The sequence below is a fragment of the Chinchilla lanigera genome, unplaced genomic scaffold (assembly GCF_000276665.1).
Source record: "Chinchilla lanigera isolate Chin_1 unplaced genomic scaffold, ChiLan1.0 scaffold00019, whole genome shotgun sequence".
In the NCBI taxonomy this organism is placed as follows: Eukaryota; Metazoa; Chordata; class Mammalia; order Rodentia; family Chinchillidae; genus Chinchilla; species Chinchilla lanigera.
In genome coordinates this window covers 25,257,734-25,272,420 of record NW_004955420.1, presented here as the reverse complement: position 1 = coordinate 25,272,420, position 14,687 = coordinate 25,257,734, and the positions used below count along the sequence as shown (strand labels likewise).

At 51.5% G+C, this 14,687-nt stretch overlaps 1 long non-coding RNA gene across 1 annotated transcript; it reads left to right on the top strand.

The window, feature by feature from the left end:
• The first annotated feature begins 2,392 nt into the window (after positions 1-2,392).
• On the top strand, positions 2,393-10,049 carry LOC106148347. Its single transcript, XR_001233697.1, has 3 exons — positions 2,393-3,336; positions 5,787-5,932; positions 9,960-10,049. It is a non-coding gene; the product is annotated as an uncharacterized LOC106148347 (long non-coding RNA).
• The last annotated feature ends 4,638 nt before the right edge of the window (positions 10,050-14,687 follow it).

Here is a 14,687-nt window from a genome sequence, read left to right as displayed (position 1 = left end):
CCCCTTCAGAGTGGGCACCCCTGCCTGCGACAGGACTGGACCTCTGGACTCTGAGAGGAACCAGGACCGCGGCCTGGCCGGCCTGCACACAGGGGCCCCTCACCCTGTCCAGGCCGTCCAGGTGTTGGCAGAGGCGGTGGGAGCCCTCAGCAGGCCTGGCAGGCGCTCAGGACCCTGTTTGCCTTGAGCGGTGGCTGGAGCCAGGTGGTCACTTCTCCCTTCAAGGCCCCAGGGCCCAGCCAAGCCACAGGGAACACGTAAACACCAGCCGGGCAGGGTGGCGGCGGGCGGGAGGAGTGCACCAAGAGACCCCCACTCCCCAGGGGGCCCCATCCAGCTCCCACCTGTCCCAGGATGTGGACAGGCTGCTGCTCTGGCCAGCTTCCCACGCCCAGGCTTAGGAGAAGGAGCTCTATGACAGGATAGAGAGCTGTTTGCTGTTTTTTTTGAGATGGGGTCTCAGTTGCTCAGGTTGGCCTCCAACTTGTGGTCCTTGTGCCTCCTCAACCTCCCAAGCAGCTTGCTGGAGAAGGACCTCTGAAGACCCTGGGAAGGAACCGGCCTCGCCTTGAGGGGTGCAAGCCAGCCTGCAGCCTTTGCTCAGAGGGAGTCCCAGGGACCCAAGGGCTGAGCCGGGGCCCAGCCTGAGGGGGTGGTGTGGAGCTCCACACACAGTCCTCACCCAGGAGGTGTGCAAGAGGAGCCCTAGGCAGAGGGAAGGAAGGATCAGGGGGCCGTGACCTCACTCCAGGGATCTGGGAGGATCCAGTCCAGCTCCAGGATGTTTGTGGGGGCACAGCCCGGCCCCAGGGATCTGAGAGGGTCTGGGCTCTGCTGTGGTTGTGAGAAGAGGTGCACACCTGTGACCCCTGCTATGCTGGAGGCTGAGGCAGGACAATCACAGAGAGATCCTGTCTCATAATTTAGAAAACATTCTGGGGACTGAGGATGTAGCTTAACGGTAACGTACGTGCTTAGCATGAACGAGGCCCTGGGCTGGGTCCCTAGTACTGCTGGCGGTGGCTGTGGAGGACCCAGTGGGGGCTGGACAGCTCTGAAACACAGGCTGGGTCGGGTCCAGCTCCCTGCCCCTGGTGCCGCCTCAGCCAACTCCAGGAGGATGATGCCAGCCTCCCGAGTAGCCAGCTGGATAGGACTGACCATGGCCAATGAAAACAAGCCTTGGCCAGGGGGCTGGTGGCCTGGCCAGGAGGAGGGGGACTCCGGAGTCTGCAGGGGCCCTGGCCCAGCTGGCTAAGAGTGCATGCTGTGTGGCCCCAGGGAAGCCACCTATGCTCTCTGGGCCTCAGCTTCTCCACCTCAGTCCCCAGGCTGGGATTTAGCAACCTAGACAGGGCCCCTGTCCTCCTCTTGGACAGAACTGAGACCTTCAGGACCCAAGGCCAAGATGTCCCTCGGTTCCCTCCTGTAGCGTCACAATCACGCAGGTGTGGAGACGAAGGGGTGTGAGACCCTACCTTCCAGGGGCGTGGGGTCAACACTTCCAGGGTGCCTCTGGGCAGGAAAGGGGCCAGGGCCCGGGAGGCAGGACACCAGGATTCCAGGCCTGCGACATCCTTTCTGGCTCTGGATCCCACCCGTGGGTGAGGGGAGGGCAGGCAGGGTTTGGGAGGCTGATGGCCAGGCCCAGCAGGGGGGAAGCGGGCAGAGCCACTGGGGTGGGGGCTGGCCTGTGGGAGCTCTGAAGACAGACATCCCCCATCACCACCCCCGGGGTTCCTCCTGGCTTTGCTTCCCAGGGACAGGAAGGCGGGGTGAGCTCGGGCTGCAGGATGAGCTCCGGGATATCCCAGGCCCTTTTTCCAGCCCTATGCACCCAGTCAAACCCATTCCCCTTCTGGGCCTGGCCCATGAGGCCTTTTGCCAACTCTTCTCTGCCCAGCGCGCCATGGCCTCCTCTGCCCAAGGCAGCCTGTCCCTGTCCCCACACCCTCCAGCAGCTGTGAGGAAGGGACAACTGTGGTGTGGACCACACCTTGCCTGTGGCTACACTATCACTCTACCTGCCCAGCAAGCTCATCTGCATCTGCAGGATCTAGGATGCCGTGTCAGTTTGTGTGTGTGTGTGCGCGCGCGCGTTTACAGGAATGTCTGTGCTGTGTGTCCATGGCTCCATTTGTGCTGTATACGTGTCTATGTGCCATGTATACGTGTCTGTACGCTCATGCGAGTATATTTACGGTGTGATTGCCAGTGTGTCTATTTTTGTGTGTCTGTGTACATGTGTATGTCTGTGTGTGTGTGTGTGTGTGTCTGTGTGTGTGTGTCTGTGTGTGGACCCATGGTCTGCAAATGCCGCCTGTGGGTGGAATTTGGCTTCCAGACACATTTGGTTTGGCCCTCACAGTATTTTCAACATCTTGAGCCAACATTTAAAAATCAGGATATTTCACATAAAAATCCAGCTTTCCAGCTTCTCTGAAAAATTCAGAAGCCCTGGCAGTCCCCGTCTGTGTTCCCATGAGGCCACTCTGCTCCCGAGCCTCGCGGCCGGCCCTGTCCTCCTCCTGCAGCCTGGCCCACTTACCTCACCCACGAGCGAGCACCCTCAGAACAGCAGGATTCGGGACCCCCGGGCGTGTGGTCACAAGTGGACAGGAGCCTGGCCACCAGTGTGTGCGCGCATGACTGTGTGTGCGAGGGCTGCGTGTGTACAATGCGTGTGTGCACGTGTAAGGCAAAGCTGTGCATGAGGCAAACCTATGTGGCAGTGTGTTCACGAAAGCCGGCATGTGTGTGTGAGAAGTGTTCGTGGGGGCATGGGTGTGCAGACGTGCGTGCACGTGTGTGTACGTGGGGTGTGGCCACGTGGAGTGTGTGAACCACTGTGGTCTGGCGTGCTCTGCACAGGGGCCTCCTCCGGCCTTCGAGGGGAGTCAGGTTCCCGGCTTCTGGCTGGGCTGCCTTGCGGGATTTATTTCTGTCTCGGTGCCCACTAGAGGCCTGAGTAATGGGAACATTTAAAGAGAACCAGTAAATTCGAACAGAGGGGGCCGGCTGACCGGGAAACGGCCCAGACGCCCTGCCCAGCCCGCGGCTGCGGGAGCCCGAGGCCAGGCCTGAGCACAGGAAGGAGGTGGCTGTGGGGCCGGCGTGCGCACCCACGTGTTCTGCAGGCTGCTCCTTTCTATCCCAGCCCGCCTGCGGGTCCCCGGGCCAACAGTGGGCATCCTGACAGCGTGGCTCCACTCAGCAGGTGTTCGGGGCAGGTCCAGAGCTGAGGGTCCTGAACTCCAGGGCCCAAAGGGTGCTGTCCCAGCCAAGCCACAGCGGGTCCGCGGCCCAGAGGTTCTGTGTGCGCAGTCTCCAGAACAGGTAGGCGCTCCGCAGCCCAAGCCACTGCTCCAGTTCAGGTGGACCAGCCACCCACACGGGACGCAGGAAGTCAGGTGACGTGCCCACTGCAGACCCTCTTGGGCAGGCAGCAGGCAGCGTGGCCTGTTCTCCAGTCCCTGCACCCGGCCGGCGTCCTATGCTGCCCCCGAGTGGCCGTGTGAGGAGCATCTCCCAGAGGGCTGAGCAGCTCTGAGGGGGCCCCTGGGATCTCTGGAGCCGGCAGGAGGGGGTAGGGTAGGGACGAGGTCCTCCCGGCTGGTCTGAGGTGAGGCAAAGGGCCAGGAGGCCAATGCCTGGGAGGCAGCTCTGGCACAGGGTCACAGGGTATCATCACGTGGATCAGTACCTAGGACAAGGCTGCTTCTTGGGAACATATTGACCAGTGACAGACTCCTCCAGAAATGTAGGGGGTGGGCAGGGCCCAGAGCCCCCTGGGGAGGCTGCTGGCCGCGAGGGTCATCTCATCAATGGAGCCTGGGGAGTGGGGCGGCACACAGGTCTGCAGGGCTTGGGCTGAGGCTAGATGCTGGTTTCCTTCACAAGGCCACCGCTCCTCACTGTGGTCACAGGGCCTTGTGCTGGGTGGTGCCTCCTGTTCCTGTGACCCCAGGTGCCACTTCCTCCCAGACCTCTTTTGTAGGGCTGGGGACCCCACAGCGGGGGACCCCCTGGTGTGTGCACTAACCCTAGGCTCTTTCTCCCTGCCTGCTCTCTTGCTGCCTGTCCTTCAAGTCTGGGTCTTTCTTTTTGCGGCGGCGGGGCACAAGATCTTGCTGTGTATTCCATGCTGGCCTTGAACTCACTATGTAGCCCAGACTGGCCTCAAACTTGAGGCAACCCTCCTGCCTCAGCCTCCCAAGTGGTATGATTACAGGCTTGCACCTCCACACCTGGCAGACCCTGAATCTTGGGACCAGAGGGCCATTTTCTTGTCCTGCTGCTGCTGAACATGCCAGGCCTAACACCCATCCTGAGATGGAAGAGACCAGGTTTCCTGGGGAGCCCTAAGCAGGAAGGGCCTGAAAGGCCGGGAGGTTGTTTAGGGATGCACCAGAGCAGTGCCTGTGAGCTGGGCGACAGCAGGCACATACAGGGTCACAGAGCCCCTCTTCACCAACCCCTCCAACCCATGCCAGGACTCACTGTGACTAACTTTAAACTAAACCCCTGCTGCCACCCCCACAGCTTGTGATTCAGACTCCAAAATGGCTGTTCTTACTTTTAAACCCAGAAAGCCTGCATATTTTAACATGTTGTGTTAGGCAGCTTTCCTTACTGTGATAAAAATCCCTGAGTCGTCAACTTAAAGAGGAAAGATTTATCTTGACTCCCAGTCGAGGTTCCAGTCCAAGATGAGCTGGTCCTGACGCTCTGGGCCTGTGGCAAGGCAGCATGTCACAGTGGGGACAGCGTGGGGTTGCAAGCTGCTCACCTCACGGCCACCAGGACCCCCGTATCTCTTTCCAGGGCACAGCCCCACTCATCTGACTCCCTGTCACATGCCCCACCTCCTACAGCTTCCACAACCTCCTAGAAGCATTCATAAGGCCCCAAATTTGAGTTCCAGGAAAACAAAACAAGGAAAAACAGCAACCTGTATCCTGGTGTTTCAGATCCTTGCTTGCCATTTGTATTTTTAAAACGTTTTTCTTTTAAAATATAGACTCACAGGAAGTTAAAGGAGCAGAGCGGTCCCATGTAACATTAACCCTTCTCCAAGGTCACATCTTCCATAGCTGCAGTACAGTATCCAAACCAGGCACAGAAACTGGGTGTGTGTGTGCGCGTGCATGCACATTTGAGACAGCTTCTCGCTATGTAGTCCAGGGTGGCCTTGAACTCATTACGTAGCCCAGGCTGGCCTCAAATTCACAGCAATCCTCCTGCCTCAGCCTCCTGAGTGCTGAGATTACAGGTGTGCAACACCACACCTGGTGGTATATTATTTTTTAAGAAATTGCCAAACTATTTTTCCAGCATGGCCATACCATTTTACATTCCCAGCAACAATATACAGAGATTCACTTTCTCCACATCCTTGCCAGCATTTGGTATTAATGCTTTTTAACTTTAGCTGTTCAGATAGGTGCCTGCTTATGCCATGGTTTTCTTTTGCACTCTGTTATGTACTCTACCTGACTCCTTTACAGCTTACGTAGTTTGCAAGTATTTTCTCAGTCTGCAGCTTTTCATTCTCTTAAGAGGGTCTCTGTTGTAGCAAAAGCTTTTAAGTCCAATTCATCCATTTTTCCTTGATGGGTTGTGCTTTGTCCTTGGGTTTAAGAACTCTTCACTAAATCTTAGGTCATGGAAGTTTCCTCCTTTCTAGTCTTCTAAATGATTTATGGTTTTATTTTTAAATTACAGACTTGGAGTTCATTTTTGTCGAAAGCCTGAGGCGTGTGAATGTATTTATTTTTTGCCTACAGACGTCCAATTACTCCAACACGGTCTGCTGAAAAGACATCTTTCCCTCATCGAATTCATGCTGCACCCTGACCACGCTCACCTGCCAGCCCTGAGCACTGTTCCACGGCCTTCCCACAGTACCAGTCTTGACTACCGGAGCTGCACAGTAAGTCTTGAAATGGGTTGAGGGATTCCTCCCGCTCTGTTTAGTTACAAATTGTTTAACTATCACTGATCCTTTGCATATACATTTTAGAATAACCTTATTTACATCTAGAAAAAGCCTTCGTGGGATTTTGATAAGAAGTACCTAAAATCTATGATTTCTCTGATGAAACATTTGGTTTTAGAGATTTCTTCTTCAGGATTTCAAAGTTACAGATGCAACTTCCTTACTAGTTTCAGAGCTATTCAAATTATCTATTTCATTTGGGGTGAGGCGTGGCAGTTTGTACTTTAAGTAACTGATCCTTTGTATCTGCTTGTCAAATTTTTGTTGGTACTTTAGTCCCCTTGCTACTTTCTCTGTACGTGAAGTATGATCCCCTTATCTCATGCTCCACGTTTATGATCTGGCTTCTCTTTGTGAGCCTCACTAGGCAATCCTCAGTTTTACTGACTGTCCCAACATGCAGCGGTCTCTGTTCACCACGTCTCCCCACATCCTACAGCCCTGCTGGCCATGTGTCCAGCACTCCCTGCTCTTTCCTTCTCACAAGATGCTTCAATCACAGTGGCAAAATGCCCAGCCTAACACATCCTTGCTCTCCGTGTGGCTCTGTAGCCAGGGGTGGCCCTGGGACGCAGCGATCCAGTCATAAGGAAGGGCAAACCTAGTGGGCAGGGCTTGAAGTCATGGTTTTATCAGCCAGTCTGGCCTCTTTCTCCCCCTGCCATGGCTCAGACCTGCAGGGCAGCAGGTGCCACATTAGGGAGACAAGGATAGCAACTGAGGGGACAGAAGGCATTCACACCTGGTGGCCTCAGGCAGCCACTATACTGCCTTGGACTTCACAAGAAAAATAAACCTCTTTTTGTCAGACCCAGCTGTGGTTTTCTGCCACATGTACCACTGCTTCCTACATCAGCCTCTTGGTCTCACCCTGTTCTTGCCCTATATGCCTAACTCTTTAGTAATGCACACCCTTTAGTAATTTTCTCAGCAAAGATCTGTGCAGAGTAAACAGTGTCATAAGCTGGTGGAGATCACGATGGAGCAGCCGAGCTGGACTTAAATTAACCATTTGGCTTTTTTATGTTTACTTGTGAATCTGTCCAAAGCCTAGGCCGCTGGTCTGGAAGTGGGTGACAGACTCATAGTAAGTGAACCTCTGTGAGTCACTGATCCCTACTAAAACCTGCAATGGCGGATGTAGCCAGAAAGCCTCAAAGGATAAAATAAGATCACAGCCAAGGACACCTGGATCTGATCTCAATTAGATAAAGACTATAGCCTCAGGCATCTCATTCCTGGGTGTATTAACATAATCCTTATCAAGGATTAACTTAATACCTTACTTGGAGAAGTCCTTGAGTAATTCTGCCCTTCTTGAGTACTCCCCTCCCTTCTTCAGATAACCAAATAAAGAAGGTCTTGGTCTTAGCCCCAAGAGAATCTCAAATTCTGTGAGAGGGCTTTGAACCTCCTGGAGCCCTAAAATCAATCCATTTTCCTCTTTTTATGTCACCTTCACGGTACACTCCTTCAGGAATTGTGGGCCTGAGCAGACCGCAATAACTAAGGGATATTATTAACCCAACAATAAGCCTCTAAGTGCCTGTCCTGGCATTAAGGTAACTGAGTGTGCTGAAATTTATAGTAGCTCAGCATACATAGGCAAGCTTGGTTTTTTGTTATCTATTGTCCATCAATAATCTTTTTTATTTTTTACATGTAGTTTGTATGATTTCTCTCCTTACCTTCAATGTTTTAATCTAGACCACTATTCAAACTGCAGTTATAGTAAAGGTGCTCTTTAAAAAGGCTGATATACAGCATACAGACTAGAATGTATAAATGAGTAAAGTGAATTTCCATCACTCAAACCAAGACAAAGAACATTATCAGTACTTTAAGGGATGCACTGCAGAGCAAACTGCAAGTCTGAGGCTGATGATCCCCACACACCCATGTACCCTTAGCCTACGGTTTCACTCTGCCAGTTTTGGGAGCATCACGTGAATGGTTCACGCTGTTGCATGCCTAATTTATTTCAAGATCTGTCCATGCTGCTGTGTGGCTACAGCTCTCTCACGGCACAGAGCAATGCAGGGTAAGAACCACGATTACACATCACTACATGCTGATTTTGACTCTGTGGGCACGTGCTACCACAAGCAGCGCTTCAAGCATCCCCGGCCCCTGGTGCACACAAGCACCTGTCCCTAGCACAGACAGTAGGACTGCTGGGTCTTGGGGTGGCCTTGCCACCCAGCCCTGTCCGCAGTGGGTGAGCCCCCAGAGCCACGGCACAGCGGTGCAGTCAGGAACGCTGTGTCTCAGAGCCTCGCTTTCTGGACATTACTCCAGCCAGCTCTGCTTTCTTTTGCTGACTCTGTGCTTGACCGAGCTTCCCCAATCTCTCTACTTTCCAGCTCACTGTTTGGGTTTAGGTTTCTCTTTTACACAGCATCAAAATGAGATTTAGAGAACAGCCTTCAGGGCTCATTGCAGCCAGCACTCGGGAGCCTGAGGTAGGAGGATCGTGGTGAATTCTGGGCCAGCCTGAGCTCCATAGTGAGTTCAAAGAGGCCAGCCTGAACTACACAGCAAAACCCCACCTCAAAAAAAAAAAAAAAAAAAAATCACCGTTTCCTGCTCCCTCTCCACGTATAATTTTCAGGAAGGCCTGGCTTCCACCCCTCGATACAAACACCATGTGGGAGCCTCAGTTGTTCATTCATCCAAATGAATACCAACATCAGGTTTTGGGGTTCCAGTCACCCAGTCACTGACACCCAACCCTTCCCAACCTGCCACTCCAGCCAGGGCTGATGCGTTTGCCTATGCCACCTGGTGGTCACTGTGGAAGACACTGTGCAGAAAAATAAAGACCAAAAGACAAAAAAAAAAAAAGGTGGCCTTCAATATTAATTGTAAGCGCGAGGTCCTGAGCTCGATTCCTGGTACCAAAAAAAAATTAATTGTAATCCCTGACATCTCTGAATTCATTTATTCATCCTATCTTTGCTCTCTCTGCTTTCCTTTGGATATTCTTTTCTTATTCCATCTTTCACTCAACTAGTTTCAAAGGGATGCACTAATTGACTGATGGACTGACTGACTGCAGTAGTGGGACTGAACCCAGGGCCTTTGCACTGAGCTACATCCCGAGTCTTTTTTGCATTTTAGGTTTTGAGACACAGTCCCACTACGTTGTCCAGCCTGTGCTCAGACTTGTGATCCTCCTGCCTCTGACTCCCAAAGTGTTGGGATGACGGGCACGTACCACCACACCCTGCTCAACGTACCCAAAGTGTACAATTCAATGGGTTCTAGCACCTTCACAGATCTGTGCAACCAGCACCACAAGGACTTTTTAATTTTCCCAAAGTATTCTTTCTAGTTAGGGTCTGCAGGTGACAGAAATCCCTGGTTTTGTGTAAGACATTTCTCTGGGTGTGAAACTCTGGGTTGGAGGTTTCCTTTTAGTCCAGTTATGCTGACACCAGGAGTTGTGCTGGCTGACACGGCTGTTCCAGCAGTGTTTTCAGTAGAGTTTTTAGAAGCTTTTTTTTTTTTAACCTCCAGGGCTATGGTGACTGTCCTGGGCTCCATTCTCACTGCTGTGTAAATGAGTCAGTCTGTGCCAGGGAGGCTCTGGGTTCCCGCAGTCCCCTCATGCCAGTGTGGAAGAGGCCTCTTTCCAATATCACTGGCAGTGGATCTTGTTCAAGATCAAAATTAGATGTTCAATGTGTTTTCATCTACTGCTCAGGTTCATTTTTATTTCTAATTAGATGCATTCTGTTGGCAGCTCTTATGCTCAAGATTTTCTTTTTACTGGTTTGTAGAAGCTATTTTAGTGAAGAACATAAAAAATAGCCGTAAAAATTTATTACAGTAAAAGACTCATTGCCAAGAATAATGGGATAAATGTGTTCAAAGCAAGAGGGGTTACTTTGAGGGAGATTAACAGCAATGTTTCTTTTACTGTAATAAAAATTTTAAACATTCACTGTATTTTTTATAGCACTTCATTGATCAACTTTTTATGGCAATTTCTGTCAACATTACAATGTGTCCTCACCCACCTTTTCACCGGATCTGGCACTGTGTGACCCCTGGCTCTTTCCCAAAGTCAACATGACCATGAAAGGGAAATCGATTCAGGACATCGAGGCAGCCATGACTGCAACTGAAGACACTCAGGAAAGAGGACCCCAGAGCTGCTGCAGAAAGGGAAGGAATGATGGGATGACAGTATCCGATGTGGGGGGAGGATTTCAAGGAGGACTCATGTGTCTTTTACCATAAATTAAAAGGTGGGCAAACATTCACCATTATTTTTTCATCATGCTGGGTACTGACTTGCTTCTAACAAGCAGGATTAATCAGAGTATCACTTCCCAAGCCAGGCTCCCAGCCCCCTCCCCCTTTCTCCCTAGGATCACCACCTGGGAGGCTGCTCCCTCAGCCAGAGAGCCACACACCAGCCCTCCAGAGGGTCGTGTGCATGCGTGGAGCAGAGGCCTCCCCGCAAAAGCTGTGAGGGTGCTGCCAGGGCAGAGAATCCTCCAGCAAGGCAGGCCTTCAGGGGTCTGCCACCTCAAAGCCAGCAGGCTAGGACCGCCCATCGAGGCCACTTCCTGATTCCTGACCCACAGAGACTGAGATAATAAACATTTATTTTAAGCCACTCTGTTTTGTGGTAATTTGTATGCAGCAACTGATGATTGATATAAAGTGTGAAAGAATTTTAAATAAATTTGCTTCTTGACTTAGAATAAACATACAAAAAGTGCACAATGGTCAGGCATGCCTATAATCCCAGCACTCTGACAGGCTGAGGCAAAAGGATCACAAGATGCAGCCCAGCCTGGGCAACTTAGTAATTTAGCAAGACCCTGTCTCAAAACAAGAAGTTAAAGGGCTGGGCATGCAGCTCAGTGCAAAAACCCTTGCAATCCTCAGTACCACAAATGCAAAAAGCTCTTAAAATACATTTAAAACTTCTGTAACTGAGCTGGGGATTTAGCTCAGCAGCACAGCACCTGCCTAGCAAGCGCAAGGTTGTGAATTTGATTCCCGGTACCAAAAAATACAATTTTGTAACTGATAATTCTAATGTATGAAGTCTTTGTAAGTCTGAGTCTGTTTTGTTTATTTTGTGTTTAGAGACAGGGTCTTGCTGTGTCATCCAGTCTGGCCTTGAACTCACTATATACCACAGGCTGCCTCAAGCTCACACTCCTCCTGCCCCAGCCTCCTGAGTGCTCAGGTTACAGGGGTGCGCCACCACACCCAGCTTCCCATGTTATGTTCTCAGCTTGGTGGTTTGTTTTGTTTTGTTTTGGTGCTGGGATGGAACCGGGACTCACACTAAGCAAGCACTCTGCCACCGAACTGCACACTGGCCACTCTTGCTGCTGCTGCTTATGTTATCTATGCAGCTGCTCATTTTTCTTGAATGGTATGAGTGCAAATTCTTTAGAGACTGATGTGCATAAAGGTTCATCCAAGTGGGACCTGCACTTCCTTTTTTTTTTTTTGTCTTTTTGAGACAGGGTCTTGCTATGCATTTCAGGCTGGCCTCAAGCTCACTTCTGTAGCCCAGGCTGGCCTCAAACTCCCAACAGTCCTTCTGCCTCAGCCTCCCAAGTGCTGGGATTACAGGCATGCACCACCACGCCTGGCAAAGTTACTTTTTTGTGGGGGTGGGTGGGTACTGGGAATCAAACTCAGGACCTTGCACTTACCAAGCAGGCGCTGTGCCACTGAGCTCTATCCCCAGCTGCACTTCCACCAGGCATCTGAGGTCACCACACTCTGGGAACACTTAAGTCCTCAGCCCCAGGTTCCAGTGTGCATGTCCGCACAGCAGGAGGGCCTTCCCTTCTTCTGGGATGTGGCAAGGCTCAACCCCAGTCGGATGCCAGGACGGTGGGTGTCCAAGTTCTCAGAGCACCCCCAGCTTTATGGAGGGCTCGAACTGGGCCCCTCAGTTTTGCACAGGTCTTGGGTTTTCCTGCCCCAAGACACTGAAGACCCCAAAAACCAATTCTCAGTTTCACCTGGTTTGTCAAATATCCACAAGGCAAAGCTGGGTGTGGGCATTCCGCTACTTCCCTGACATTTTTGCCCAGGTATTCCTGACTTTCTTGCTAGCTTGCTGCTGTGTGTATTTTTATCATGGAGAAAAGACTTACATATTATGGTACAAAATGGACTGAAATCTGAACTCACTAAAGAACTAACAAATTTTATTTTCCTTTCTCCATATGCATCACCTTTGGAACTTCAAGGGATGTGAAAGCCATATGAACCTGTGAGATATTTCTACCAGCCTAGCTTTAAGTTACCAGCTAATTTGTGGAGACTTGGTGGAGATCTGTTTTTGAGTTTTGCTTTGTTTTTGCGGTGCTGGGGGTTCAACCCAGGGCCTCGAGGCTGCAAGGTGAGTACTCTACCACTGAGCTACATCCCAGCCCCTTTCTGCTCCATCTAAAAAGTATTTGTTGGCATTATTTACTCAGTACTTCTGATTTTCTAAAAAGGGAGGCTTAGTCCCGGCGGCTACAGGACTCTGTGTGACAGGCTCCGCGTCACCCTCTGCATCACTCGTTGCCACCTTCTCCAGGCCCTCCCCAGCTTTTCCTTCCCTTTATCAACCCACGCTGTCACCTGACCACTTAACTCTCCACGAGAATTTACTTTTAATTAATGTTTATTAGTGCATGTTTGCAGTACACAATAATCACTCCCCATGGGCAGCTGGTGCATGGACAGAGCACAGCTTCGTTCCTTTCACGTCCCCTCCCACCCCCACCAACTCTTGGTCCCTTTCTCTTTGCAAAAGATCAAAATCCCTATTTCCTATTATCTATCTTTTATTTCACTCTTTATATTTGGGGTTTCCACGTAAGAGAAACCACGCAATTTTTAAGCTTGTATGTCTGACTTATTTCACATAATATCCATTTTCCTACAAATGACTCAAGTGTATCCTTCCTTGTGGCAGAGCAGGGTTCCACTGTGCGGAAACACATTTCCTTGATTCATTCATCTGCTGATGAACGCGTGGGCCACGTCCAAGATTTAGCTGTTATGAGTTGAGCTGCTATAAACATGGGCGTGCGTGGGTCACTGTAATACGATGTCCTTAACTCTTTCTGCAACACACCCAGAAGGGGAATAGCTGGGTCTAATGCAATTTCTATTTTTAGTTTTTGGAGGAATCCCATACTAATGGTTGCACTAGTGACATTCCCTCAGTTTAATAACCATATTCTTCATTTCCAAGATTTCTAATCAATTCTTTCTTATGGCTAATTTCTATTCTTTTTTTTTTTTTTTTTTTTTTTTTTTTTTTTTTTGGTTTTTCTCCGGTACCGGGAACCGAACTCACGACCTTGCGCTTGCAAGGCAGGCGCTTTGCCGCTGAGCTAAATCCCCAGCCCCTTAATTTCTATTCTTGACCTGTGGGGACCAGGCCCTCTCTTCGCTCTCCGATAAAACATTTAATGCTCACTTTAGGATGGCACATTTCAATTTCTTTGGATTAAATGTTCCCCTTGTTGGGCTGCTGGCCATTGTTTAGGGCACTGGCTTCCCCCGTGTTTTGTGATTTCTGTCTGAAAGCCCATGGTACATGGCAGGTTTTGCTTTTTTCTTTCTTCATGGGTAGTCTCCGCTGGGGCCCTAAGGTCACACACTCAGAACTGTACCTTTCAGGAGCACCTGGCCCTCGCCCTGGGGACAACCCTACTCTGGTCCCCTAGCTGATGCCAAGCAGGCACCCGGTTCTCTGTCACCACGCATCCGAGTCCTCCCACTGCCAGACCCGCATCCCGTGATGCCCGGATGTGTGGGGAGCCCTCCCACCTCTTCATCCTAGGGAAGGAAGGCAGCTCTGCTCCTGACACCGTGGGCTCATGCGGACCCTGTCCCTTGTGGGAACCAGTCCTGGCTTGCCCCACGAGTCAGCAAGGGACCTGCTACCCAGTCCTCGCTCACAGCTGCAGTTCCTGCTTCTCCTGAGAGTAGCTTCGGGAATTTAACTTGCAAGCTTTGATCATTACCTGGGTGTGCTGGCCTCGTTACACACACCCACTATGGCCCCAGCCTCGGCCCAGCTCTGTTGGCCAGAGCTGCACCACTGAGTTTCAGGAGCCCAGCACCGAGGGTGGAACACACTGTGCGGCTTTGGGCAGGCAGCTCACGGAACCCAGGGCAGCAGGCTGCCACACTGCAGCCAGTCCCCAGAGGAGGCCCTGGGTCTTCAAGCCAAGACCCGGGCCGGGGAACCAGACCATACCTGAAAGCTCTCATGTGTCAGCCTCTAGCAGCTGGACCCCTCTGCCTCATGCCTGTCCTCAGGAGCCTGGTCCAGCTCTGACTTGCAGGCAGGGAGAGGGGCTGCTGAGTGTCCAGCAGGAGGGGTCTCAAATCTGGAGTGGCCCCCAGGGAGTTCTGCAGGGCCTCGTGGTCTCCTCCTTTCTCATCTGTGTGGGGGTCCACGAGGACTGGGGTGGGACACTAGGCAAAGCCTGGGCACACAGGAGGTCTCAAGAGAACTCCAGACCCTGTCTCTGTCACCCAGGCAATTTGAGATGACAGCAGTGGGCCATGATTTGGATCCAGGTAAGTCCCAGGTTCTCTCCCACTCCAGCCTTCCCCGGAATAATTTGCCTCCAACACCACCGCTATCACTGCCCTGTCTTAAAGCCAAACCCACCGTACCCAGGACACACCTGACAGG